Genomic DNA, 13,397 nt, shown 5'->3' with positions numbered 1-13,397 from the left:
CTATGTTAAATGCTAATTTTTTTTGTTTAATATGTTTATTAAAGGAAAAGCAAAATGCGTGCTGGCTTGACTCACCAACTCCACTTTGCTTTCCAGCCCTGTCTTCTCCACGTTGCTTCCTCCCTCTGGCTGGTCCCTTTTTTCCTTACTTTTTTTTTATATGCCAGGCAGCAAATTGCTACCTGCTCCTCCACCTTATAATATGCTTTCAAGGTGCTTAAATTTCATATTAATTTTATGTACCGATTTATCTTGGAACAGTAAATAAAAAAAGGCACCAGTACCATTTTGTAGCTACCCATGTGATGTGGCACATGTATGTGCTTCAAAATAATGCGGCCTGCAAGCTGCTATTTGTACTACAAAAAGGCTCTGGTCTGGCTCAAAAAACAGCTTTGCAGTGGAAAGTAAGGGCCAGATTTACAAGAAAGTGGTGCCTCAGCTGTGACGCGGCACTTTTTTTGCACCTCCCTACTGGCACATAACAACACCATCGTATTGTTAATATGGCGCACCGGGCACGTTAGGACAATAGCATCATGATTTATGATGCTATTGTGGCACTTTGCAGGATCAGTGCCATAAATAATCACGCTAATCATGCAAAGTAAAGGGAGGCCTGTGGAAAGTAATGGGTGCGTTATTTTAATGCCTGCTCTAAGTAGGTGCTAAAAACAACACTAAAAATGATGCTGTGATTTGTTGTAAATTTCGCTGCACCATTTTTATGGGTCTCCCTCTGGGGGAACGCCCGCCTTGTATACTTTATGCCTGGCTTAGGCATAATGTGGCGCAATGGGTCGCAGAGTGGGCAATGCAAGCATTGTGCCACTTTGTAAATATGGCGAAGTAGAATGGTCTCCTCAACGCCACATTAGCATAAACAAATTACGCTACTGTGGCTTTAAGAGGCGCTAGGGCCTTATAAATCTGGCTCTAAATACCTTATCAAGACTGCACACCTCTTTGTGGCACTTTGCATGATTTTGAGATGGTACAAAGTGCCTTGTTTAAAAAAATATTCCAGTAGGCCTACTAGCCCTTTAGTTATATGCAGGGCCGCTGGCAATATGTGGCAGAAAGGATCAAAACATGCGGCAGGATTGATCAATTAATGCCGCCAAAGAAGTCCAGTTTTAAATTTACAATGCCAATAGCTCCAACTCAGGTAAATGTGAAACCTACTGCTTGTTTCTTTTACATTCTACTGACTATGGTCCTCATCTGGAGTTTGGCAGAGCACGTGAAACATCACAAGTTGGTTGTTTATCTGCCTATCAAACGCATGGTGCCCCCATAGAGTTGTGAGAAGCATGGGGTTGAGATGAAAGAGCCTCATCTGGCTCTGACAGCTGATATGCCAGGTCCTAGTGATGCTCAGTCTGTCCTAACTAGGGTGGGGTGACCCGTACTAGAGGGAAGCCGACACAACAGGGGGCCTGCTTGGTGTTTTCTTCAGCCTACAGTGGACTTGCTGCACACAGATCCACACGAACCGCTCAACGGTAAGCGTGAATCATTAAATTAGACAGCTTGAGCTTTGCAATATCCCTCCTTATAATTTGGAAAAGTCCATCAAGTATTGTTAGCTTCAACATGTGTGACTCTTCATCCAAGAGAATATAAATTCAACTTTTTTTGTACATGTAATTAATTGGCATTGGGTGTGAGAAAAATGTTAGTCGAGCCGGTCCTAAGCATCCATAGGTAATACAGTATTACATGGAGCTCTCAATGTTACAGTAGTATACAAGTGTTTTGGTAGCCACAAGTCCAAGGAAACACAAGTCCCTTTTGGTTCGCAAAGCACAGTCTTTGGAAATGAAGATCCAAGAGGTCTTCTGACTCTGCACTTGATGGCAGTGGTTTTCCTATGAGCCAACTCTCAAGAAAGAAGAGAGAGCCAACAAAGGTAGCATATCTCCCATGGGTGACAATCCACTACACTGAGTGGCAATGTAATAGACGCATGTCTAGATGCTACTGTACAGGACAATATCACCCCTCTTTCAGGAATACAACATACAGTCACATACTTAAAAGGTGTAGCTTTAGGGACCGACCTTAATTTGTAAAAGTCGATGTTAGCAAAACTGTAAAAAATTGAGAAATTAGGGATAGAAAATAACCTGCAAGAGTGAGATAAAGAGCTGGTGGAAGAAAGGAACATGATTTGAGATCAAGAATAGTCAGTTTTGTTATTTGGCATCACTGAGAGTTGGGCAGCAGGATCTTAAGAAAAAATGAGACTCTTGCACACACTTTTTGTTTACAAATTAAGCACTGCTTAGCACCCATAACTTGCAACTTGAAACAGAAAACAAATTGGGATAGGTCATGTTGTGCATCGAGAGATGCAAGGGATAAATAGAAACAAACAGTATTTTTTTCCTACACAGTCCAAGATAAATATATCTAAGAGAAACAAACTCCCAAGAAAAGGTCAGTGAAGAATGAAAAAGTATAGAAAAATGTTGAAGAAAAACTATAAATCGTTTTAGAAGAGCAGAGAGACAAAAGAAATTGCTGCAACTAAGGTATATGCTGCTATTAAGATCAACACAAATTCTAAAATCAAGAACACCCACTGGTTAGATTTAACTCTACATGTATACCTTAAGGTTTTAATTGAAATGCAGCAAATTACTGATCTTGCTATTTTGTCTGTTGGTTTTCAGTCACTGACTAAATGTGGCAACGCTAGTATAACTTGTCAAGCTAGTAAAGTTCATTTTCATTTGTGGTATACTCATTAAATGAAAACAGAAAATGGTTTTGCTGCGAAAGATATACTCACTGTGTATTCTTTCAGGCCTTCTTGGAGTCTGCCAGTTGTGCTGTATGGGACCTATTATACAGGAAAAAATAAAAGTGACAATTAACTGTATGCAAAAAGGGACATGAACAAATGCACATTTCGCCAACTACACAAACCTTAAAATAAACCTTCCAGAATAGACTGTAACACCTGGAGAGGTGCATAGATCTTGTGATGCTTGGACAATGATAACAAACCTGTATTGGATTTACAGTCAATACCAAACTTCTCAACTTGAGGGTTGCCTCTGAACTATCTGTGTGATGCAGAACTCATTAACTGCCACATAACCCATACTGCTGGATAGATACTTAATGCGGAGAAAAAAAATCAGTGGCTTAAGGTTCCTGTTGCCTAGATCTGAGCACATCCTAAATAAACATATTATAACTACAAATGTTTCATTTTTGAATTAGTCAACTGAAATAAAGAAAGCATATTAGAATTTCAAAAATACAGCTTCGATGGCTTCCACCCTAACCTTAAACCTGATTTTAAGCTTAACCCCATTCATTACCATGGCCCTAAGCCTTTTCATTTTTTAACTAACCTTACTGTAGCCATGATGCTAACCATAACATGAAGCCTGCACCCTAATCACATTCTCACCCCAATTGCCATAGTTACCCTTATTCTACCTTAACCCTTTCCTCCCTGTATCCCCAAACCTAACCGCCATTTTTAACACTTGAACCTATCCCTAATTGAAGGCATGTATTTTTCTTTGAATAGGAAAGGTACTGGACAGTAAGAACCTCTCCTATACCTTTGACAAAACAATGATTTAGGAGTCACGCTGTGTTTCTCTAGGGGGGTGAGGAGTATTGATTGGAACATGGCCTAGGGCCTTGGGCAGTTAGACACTTGAAGATGAAGTACAAGGTTATGGCCAGCAAAGCCTTGTTCTGTGTTGGTGATTGTTACAGTCGTGGAGCAACCCCATCGCACTTACAGACTGCGAAGCTCATAGTGGGAAACAGAAAGGAAGACTAATTGAAGGCTAGCAAACGCTGGGTGAAACCAGCTTCGACGGCATGCAATGTCTTTCAGTGCTTTCGTCCCTATATGGTTTGCTATTCTGCGCTTAACAAATACCCCCAGAAGCTATGGGCATCGATGTCAAAAATTAGAGCTGTGACCCGAAAAGTAAATCACTGAATCACAAAACACTTTATCAAGATTTGGGTAATAACATAGTGGTGGGTGTTTGCGTACATAAGGGCGAGCCTAAGTAGTGGGGTGACATTCATGTGTACAGCATGTGTACGACCTTGGAGACTTGCACAGACACAAGCTACATAGAGACAGTAGCTGTTTGGCATAATTCCTGCCTAAACCATACTGAAGGACAAAGAGCCCAGAACTTCTTTGCCTTTCCAAATGACAACACAGGTTTGCTGAGCTGGTACCATTCTGAAGGTGACACCCTTATGGACCTCATGTCTTGCTGAAGTTCTTGCATAATAATGCTGCCTGGGGGACTCTGGACACTGCAGAGTCCTACTGAAAATACCCTTGTTAATAGTCAGTGTAGGGACTTTACTGACTGGCCATGCAAGTCAAGTTGCTGTTTTGCACCAATGCACCATGTATTATCTTCAGTTTTCTATATTTCATAGCTACCTACCTCTTTTGGCCACAGTGCATGACGTATGTTGTGCGTTTGGTACATTCGTCGAAATTGCACCTTTGCTATGCATCTAACTTAGTAAACATATTTTGGGTATTTTTGCAGTAAGTTCTCCCGAGAATATCTGGCACCCATTACCTTAAATCTCAATGTCAAAATTCTGAACAGAACAGTGTTTCAAGGCGCTACTGAAACAAAATGTAAAAATATGCCAATGAAATGCATTAATAGCACAATATATCAAAATCAAATAGGATGTGAGAATATTGGATTGAACACGGCTGGTTATGATGCAACAAAAGTTTTCTCATCTTGTTCCTAGCTCTTATTAACAGATCTTAATATTGATATCTGAGACTAAATCGGAAAAATCAAGATTTTTAAGAGGTTTTAAGAAAGTATTATAATGGAACCTGGATGATGAGGGGCAGGAGGCCACAACTACCGTCGTCCAGAGCACGCCACATCGCATCTCTCTCCAGTCCCCAAATGACAAGAGGGGGAGGGTTCTAAAAAGTGCTGGCATTGTAGCCTGCAACTGGCTGGAAAAAGTTACCTACACCACAAGGGTATATGGTTTTTTGAAGATAGCCAAGTGTATTACTTACAAACGCTCTGGATATAAGCTATTTGTAAACTTTTTCCTAAAACGATCATAGGTCCGGTGGCATGCTTCACTATGGGACCCATTCACCACAGTTCCTGAATTTTTTGAGGATGTTGTAGGCTCCACCTGAATCTCTCTACAAGGTTATTATTTTTTATTTTTTAATTAATTACTCTTTCCATCTTAGGAGCATTGAGTCCATAAGTAAAAGGGAGGATTAAAAATGCATCCATAGGAGCTAAGATTTTATTGGCAGCTCCCGGTCTTATCAATAAAACCAGGAAGATGCCAGGGTCTTTTATAATGCTTGATCCTTGGTGTTAGTGTAATTTTGTCAAAATGTTTCTGCCCTTATCGTGAGGCCCCTTCAGGTCCAGGATGCACAGGAAGTCCTTTTTAGGAAAAATCCCCCACAAAATTCATATTAAGAGTGATTATAGGTAATATACTGTGTTATCTTCCCAGGGCTAGATACCCTTATGATATGGAGGGTGTTGTCGCAGGTTTAAAAAAAAAATCATTACCAAACAAAACACGCATTCAAAGGCCAAAAGAAGTGCGGCCAATGACAGACCCATTTCGTTTGCCATTGCTTGTTTCCCTAGCAAAAGTAAGGCAAATAGAACTGGCTTTACACTGTTAACCTTCATTTGTGCTTGCAGCAACTGCAGACAGTATTTGTGAATGTCTCTGTTTTTACACATTATTATATTAAAGACAGATAGTTGGCTTAGATAATATACGTCTATCTAACCTGGTTAAAGCTCCAAAGATAATTTCCTAACTGGAAGTCATGTTTGTGAGTTTTTTAGATTTATCTAGGCTGCAACTTTAAAATAATTGTTTTAAAAAGGTTCATTTTAGGCCGAATGTTTAGATGATAGATTGATTTTGGAGTTCAACACGTCTAACAGAGAATTCTAGAAATTCGACTGATGAAGAAAAAAGATCAAATTTCTCATCTTGACTGCACAGACATGACTCTATTGCGTATATTTTCTGGTGGTGGGAAGATTTCCTCCTTTTAATATTTTTTTTACTTTATCTGAGCAGATTGTCTAATATTTTCTGTGACTTCATACATGAGGGCAGGAGACGTGAAAAGATTACACATGCAAACTGACAAGAATAGAGATGTATGTATGTTATATGAATAGCACTAATCTAGCTGAAAGGCAGAAAAGTGATGGAGAAGGTTCAAGGCACTGACAGGGTCACAGAGTGAATCTAGAACGAGGTGCTGGGTTTTGAGAGGACATGTGGACTATATACTTCATCACATTTAGGGGGTCATTACGACTCTGGTGGCCGGCGGTAAGGTGGCGGTAATACCGCCAACAGGCTGGCGGTGTTCCACCAGCAATTATGACCGTGGCGCAATAGCCACGGCCATACCACCGGCCCCTCCAATTTACCGCCAGGTTTCCGCCTGGCGGTCATAATCCCTAGGGCAGCGGTACAAGCATTGCTGCCCTGGGGATTATGAGTCCCCGACCGCCAGACTGTCCGTGGCGGTAAACACCGCCATGGAAAGGCTGGCGGTAAGGGGACTTGGGGTGCCCCTGGGGGCCCCTGCACTGCCCATGCACTTGGCATGGGCAGTGCAGGGTCCCCCAGGCATAGGCGCGTCGCGCATTAAATGCGCGACGGGTGCTACTGCACCCGCTGCACATCAGCATTGGCGCCGGCTCTATTACGAGCCGGCAGCAATGTTGATGTGACATTTCCGCTGGACCAGCGGAAATGTCATAATAGGGAGCCAGGAATACCGCCGGCAATGGCGGTATTCTGTCTCCTGCAGCCTCGGCGGTCTTCTTGCAAGACCGCCGAGGTTGTAATGACCCACTTAGTGTTTAAGAGGTGTGACTTCAGCCCTTTCCTAAATTCGAGACGTGTACAGACTTTACTAATAGATTCAGATATAGATACTGAGATATAGTTTCAGATTCTGGGTCCACATATTGACAAGGCTTATTGCGTGTTTTTCCGCTTGATTTAACCTTAGTTCTGAAGTCCTTTCTAGGAGAAATGGTTTCACTTTGTTTAATAGGGAAAGCAGTTATCAAGCCATCTTAGTTTATTTGGTACTGTGTTGATTGAGGGTGAGGCCAGTCTCCAGGATGAATATGAGATGTGTTGCTTAAGTGTAAAGAGTTTGTCAAGTGTGCACTTGCATCACTTGGGATCAGTTGAAAGTTGGGTACCGAATCAATTGAGGTACATATAACACAGCAAGTTTAGGCTAGTTGTTGCTTGCTGTTGGAAAATAAGGAAATATTTGGTGTTGCTGGGTTTAGGTAGTTGTTGGCCATCCAGGTCAGAAATAGGTACTTTTTCCAATAAGCATTAGCATGTTACCCTTCAGATCCTTGACTACAAAGTCTGTGCAAATAATTCTCCTTTCTTGCCCAGATTTGAAACGTTATGGTCCTGGTCTGAAACAGTACATGGTGAAACAGTTTTAGATATAATTGATGAAAGGAACACAGTTCTCCAGCTTTCATGCCCTACACATTGTTTCTACAACGGATGCACCAAGTTGCAAAGATCTTTAAAACGTAACTTTATGGAGATTTTTGAAATCTGTGCAATCTTCGAAAGAATCCCAAAATTTATGACGTTTTAGAAAAAAATAAATGGGTTAGAGCTTCTTCTACAACAATGGGTGGTAGAAGAAAAAATCCAGAACTACACATTTTGCAGGATAATACTCTGGAAAAAATAATTTGTAAGAACATTTTTCATGGTGCTCCTGAAGACGGACATTGAAAAGCTATTTAGGGCCTGATTGTGTTTTTGGCAGACTGGGTTACTCCGTCACGATATCCTGTCCGCCATACTACGATCCCATTATATCCTATGGAGATCGTAATGCAGCAGACGGAATATCCGTCACGTTTGTGGCAGAATATTCTATTTGCCAAGATCGTAATCAGGCCCTTAGTCTTTTTATGCTGAGAGGTCTTCAGCATATAGGGACCATGTCGCACAAGAACCTAAAGTTTGTTAGCTCATCGCTCTACGAAATAAGGGCAACTTCTCACTGAGCCTATTTCTACTCTTTTTATGTCAGGGTAAATAGGAAACCACTCACCAGTTCTTACTGTCCATAGGAGACATTTAAACAATCTTGATACTTAAGTGTGTAGCTGGCCTGGAGGCTACCCTGTGATGCATGCTTTTCATGTCTAGATGGTCTTTGCTACTTTGTGTGTTTCAACTCTGATGGAAAGATAAGGGAAATTAAGGAAAACCTCTGTTATAAGAAACAATTCAGATAGATGTCATGGTGAGCCAACCTAAGCAAAGTTTCTGAAGTTGTATTAACTTATAAAGTGCGCACACTCAATAGCACGCAGCCAGCTCATAGGGTTGCGACCCATAGGTCGGGAAACATTGCTCTATATGGACTGATGTGAACATTTTACCGGCAAATGTTTACTGGCTCCTGGTATACCATCTGCAGTACTGGAGAATATTGGTGGTGTTATAAATTGTCCTTCTGCCCCAGTGGCATCCACATGGAAACCCTTGTTCCGGCTGCTCCACTTGTTCAGAGGTATCCAGCAAGCAGAGTTGAATTTGAGCCAGTAGTTGAAGAAGAAGCCACTGGCATTATTTTTTGGGGACCGGGACTTATTTTACCTCATCAGACTTTGATACAAAGTAAGATAGAGTAAACAGACAAGGGGGGAAGAAGGAGGGAGAAAAATATCTAAAAACAGTGACAAAGGAAGAAAGCAAACACGATAAAGACCCTAAATGAGTGAGACAAAGTAGAAGGGAGTATCTGGTGATGGAAGGAGTACACAACTGACATTCCACGCACCAGCTATTGGTCTCTAAGAAAAACTTTGGGTTCTGGAACTTATTCTTTTACACATAAAGCACTGCCTGTTCGTTCCCACGAAGGCAAAGGAGAAATTTCTATGATCTTTCAGGCTTTGCAAAGTAAAAAGATATGGCTGTTGCCCTGATTGGTGGTCAAATACTTCAGTGCCGGGGATAATTATGAGCAGATAAGTCTCTCTTACCATTCTTTTCAATTCTATTCTATTGGACTTGTAAAGTGCATGACTGCCTTTAGGCCTCCCAGGGCTAAACAGTCATCAGTACTGAAAGGGACATGCGCAGCTGAGCTAATGGCTAAACAGCCAGGTTTTCAGGGGCTTACAAAAACAACATACATCAGCCATATGCCGCAGTTCATAAGAGAAGGAATGGCTGCCCCAGGAGGATCTCTTAATCTTGGGGACATGAAACAGAAAAGCTGAGGAGGATCTTAATAGCCTCCCAGGCATGTAGGGGATAGCAAGTAGACCTAACAGTGAAGGACCTCTTTTATGCAAGTCTCTTTGTAAGATACATAAGGCTTTAAATTGCAACCCCTAATTCACAGGAAGCCAAAGAAGCTCTTTCAATGCAGAATTTACTGAAGCCTGCCTAGGGAGGTTCATAAGAAGACAAAATAAGAAGGCGTTTTGAATAACTTGTAGTTTCATGGTAACATATTGAGGGGAACCAAGATACATGGAGTTTCCATAGGCGAACAAGTGTTTTTAAGGACCTGATATATAGGTCTTTTTTGCCAAAAAAGGTAGCAGATTTAGTATATTCCTTAGTAATCTCTGGATCCCCAAGCAGCTGGCAGTGAGATACTTTCCCTGATGATTCATTGTGAGTCTGTTGTTGAGCCACATCCAGGGTTCCTTATCACAGGCTTGGGACTGGGTAAGCTTTCCAGCAGGAAAAGAGCTAGAAGAGGGGAGACACCTATTCAAATTGTTACCCAATACCATCACCTCTGTTTTGTCTCTGTTCAGTTTCAGTTTAAAATTGGCAATCCAACTGGCGACTTCCTGAAGACAAAGAGAGAGACTGGCATGCGAGAGGCTGGAGGAGGGGGAAATTAAAATCACTAGCTGAGTGTCATCCGCCTAAGAGACTACTGCATGCCAATGAGAGTGAACAATCTCTGCCGGTGGATGCATAAATATGTTAAAGAGAGTGGGCTCAGGGAGGGCCCCACATCTCAACAGAAAAGACTGAGAGTAAAAGGTGTGACCAAGAAACTGAAAGGTTCTATTCTCCAAAAAGGAAGCAAAAAATTCTGAGGATTGACCTTCAATGCCAGCGTGTGCTATGCGACGGAAACGAGTAGTATGGTCCACAGTATCTAAGGACACACTAAGATCTAACAAAATAATTGTGGCTCAACCTCCTTGATCCAGCAGCCATCTAGCTTCCTCCGCTGCTACCAGCAGGGCTGTTTTCGTACTATGCTGTTGACGAAACCCCATTTTGGTGGGATGAATTCTCTGGGTTTAGGAGTAAATTGCTGGCCTGTGATGCACTATGTTGCCTAGATGATTTGGAGGCAAAGTTTGGGAGTGAACCATAGAAAGGCAAATTAAATGTTTTGCTGCATAATATTACTAACCCTACTTCATAGCATTGGTGTTAGGATGAACATATACAATACTCCTCATTTATATTGCACCCAAAGCAAAGTAAAAGGTTTGCTACCTAAAAATGTGTATATTACTAATCATACAATCATGGAAAGTTTAATTAATGCCTGAAAATGTCAAGCTTATGTTTTGCATGCTACATTGAGCTATTTAAAGTAGATGCACAGCTAACAGCTATTTTACCAGGATTATCAATTGAAGGCAACATAAAAAGTATCATCAACAAAAACACCAACCTACTGAGCTTCTTATCTTACGCAGAATATGAATCTGAGGCCTACACTTATAAACTGTGTGGCTGATGAAGATTTACGTTGATAGGATACTCCATCACAAATGTGATGGCTATCCCATCTGCTATTTCACAATTTCTGTACGATATAATGTACTTGTAACACGAAGAACAGGATATCAGGAACATTTGCAACAAAGTATACCATTCTTCAAAGTCTAAATTTGGCCCTATTTTCTACAACAGCAACATTAACTCTGAGCTATCTTATAATGATTGACAGTTACACTCTATCTTATTGTTATTATGCCTTTAACCTTGCTGCATACTCAAAGATTTATGCAGCTGGTACTTTCACACCATCAAAAGCTTAAAATGCACTCTCTCTGTGACAAATTAAGGCGAAACAGCTTTACTGTTAAAGTAAATTAAAGACACTTTTACATTTTTTTGCTGCCTAGTTCTTTGGGAGTCGAGTATGAAAAACCTGCCATGGCTGCCATTCAACCGTACCCCTCAAAACAACACCACTCATGATTACGCACACCTTCTGCAGCCATCCCTAGTGTATGAATTCCCAAACTACATTTTTTACATTTCCAGCACTGTGTGGGTTTTAGACAGAAAGAAACTGTGATATGGAGTTAAGGAGAAAGGTGTTAAGAAGGAAACTTTTTTTTAAAAAGAGTAGAAACAGTGAATGGATACAAAGAGAACTCAACAACTGAGAATAAGCGGGAGTGTGAACTGTGCATGGTAGACAGACCGGGTACTGCAAGCATTTTCAGACAACATGATATTGTGCAGACTGGGTGCTGCCTTGCCCTGTCCCTTTCCAATGATACTATGTTACGTCATTTGTTGCAATCTGGTACCTTCTTATGGCTATTTGTCATGCTACTATAAGTCAGCTGTGTAGAATGGTCTTAATGCAGAATCTTTGCAAATGTGAAGAGACAGACCAGCGGTGCTGAGTGAAAAATAAAGAAGATGTACAACACAGGAGTTAAAATGTAGATTAAGAACAGAGACAGAGATATAGACAAACTCACAATTAGAGAAAATGAGACAAATGACAGGATGACAGAGGCAGGTAAATTGAAAATGGTATCTGGTAAGCAGAAACAACGTGAGAGGTGCAATACTAATCGTGCCTTGTGTTCAGAAAAGCTGTGACAGCAGCAGTAATAACGACACAGTGCACAGAAAAAGCGAGACACCATCATATGCCTCTTGGAGGTAAAAGAAAAAAACACAGCATCATTATCAGAAATAGTGATACGAAAACAAAGTAACACCAGTGAAACTACCTATACAAGATGTAGAACTTCATTCTGCTAAAGAACAACTACCTGCACTAGTTATACAGAATCTGCCATTGTGACAGCACTGATACTACTTGCCCAGGACAGAAGTGGTTAGCGTGAGAGTAGTAATACTGTGTTGTATTCATAGAATTGTCAGCACATTCCTCATGCCGACAATTCTATGTTAAGAATGTGATGGGATTCAAGGGTGGCGGTTGAGAACGGAGAATGAGGAGCTAGATGCTAGCAGGGGATATCGCAGCGTGTCTGTGTCCACTCTTATCTTGAATAAAAGCGATGTTAGAGCAAATATTGTTTAATGTTATTCGAACCCCACAACATATTTATGGCGACAATTGTTAGCGTACTGGAGCGGATTGTGTGGGGAGTTGGCAAAGACACAGAAGACGTATGCGACGAACTCAGAAGTGGAATTTTCTTTTTAAAAAAAAGGAGAAGAGAAAGAAGAAAAGTAAACCATTTAATGGAAAGAGGTAGCGTTTCATTTTTACTTATCTTACTCTGTTTGGGCGAGCACGAAAGGATCAGAACGCATATCGATGTTTCCAGTTATTAAGTGTGTGCTGGACAGCGCGAGCGCTGCTACGTATGCTGTTACCTCGTGCACAGTCTCAAGCGTGTTGGAGGATTACCAGTGCGCACATCGCTGTCTTCCGCTATTGAGCGCGTGATTGACAGTGTGAGCGCTGCTACGTTATGGTATTAACATGCGCATAATCTCGAGCGCGTTCAAGAATTGGTTGCCAGGAGACAGCTGGTTGGTTGCTAAGACGCTGATCTACGCATGAGGCGTGAGGCCATCAATTAGAGAGAGACGCTCTACAGTGTCATGTGAAACTTTTAACACTTTGGAGTCAAAAGTAAATTAAAAAAATAACAAAGAGAGAGCAAAATATATTTTTTATTTCACTTTAACTATATTTTTTTTGTTTGTTTTTTCTCTCTTACACACTCAAAATTGATAATGGCCAGCAACGTCAAGGTATAATACCACCACCACCATTTTTGAATCAGCCAGGTAACCAAAACATTCCTTGTGGAGAGTGGGTGGACATTTTTGAAAATTACTTGGTGGCGCTGGATTGACAAGACTTGAGACCTGCTAGGAAAAAAGCAATTCTTCATAGTACAGTGCGGCAAGAGGGACAGTGTACATTTAAATACTTACCTCAAATTGTACAGCAAGAAGGTCAACAAACATTGGACGTGTACTCTGAAGCATTTAAAAAGGCTGGTAAAACAGTTTGCAAAAGTATCTAATGACAAGACATAAGTTTTATACACAACCTCAAAGAGTTGGGGAGAGCATTG

At 41.1% G+C, this 13,397-nt stretch overlaps 1 protein-coding gene across 8 annotated transcripts in view; it reads right to left on the bottom strand.

Moving 5' to 3' along the window:
* The window catches only part of EPB41L1 (erythrocyte membrane protein band 4.1 like 1), a 458,763-nt gene that overhangs the window by 376,822 nt on the left and 68,544 nt on the right, over positions 1-13,397 (bottom strand). For all 8 annotated transcript variants that reach the window (XM_069243684.1, XM_069243688.1, XM_069243694.1 and 5 more), the window contains exon 2: positions 2,798-2,848. The gene's annotated coding sequence lies outside the window, so the exon portion shown is untranslated. The remainder of the gene's footprint in view (positions 1-2,797; positions 2,849-13,397) is intronic.

This window comes from Pleurodeles waltl, chromosome 7, assembly GCF_031143425.1.
Source record: "Pleurodeles waltl isolate 20211129_DDA chromosome 7, aPleWal1.hap1.20221129, whole genome shotgun sequence".
NCBI lineage: Eukaryota > Metazoa > Chordata > Amphibia > Caudata > Salamandridae > Pleurodeles > Pleurodeles waltl.
Note: the sequence above shows the minus strand (reverse complement) of the source record. Positions and strands in the feature narration are given on the sequence as shown.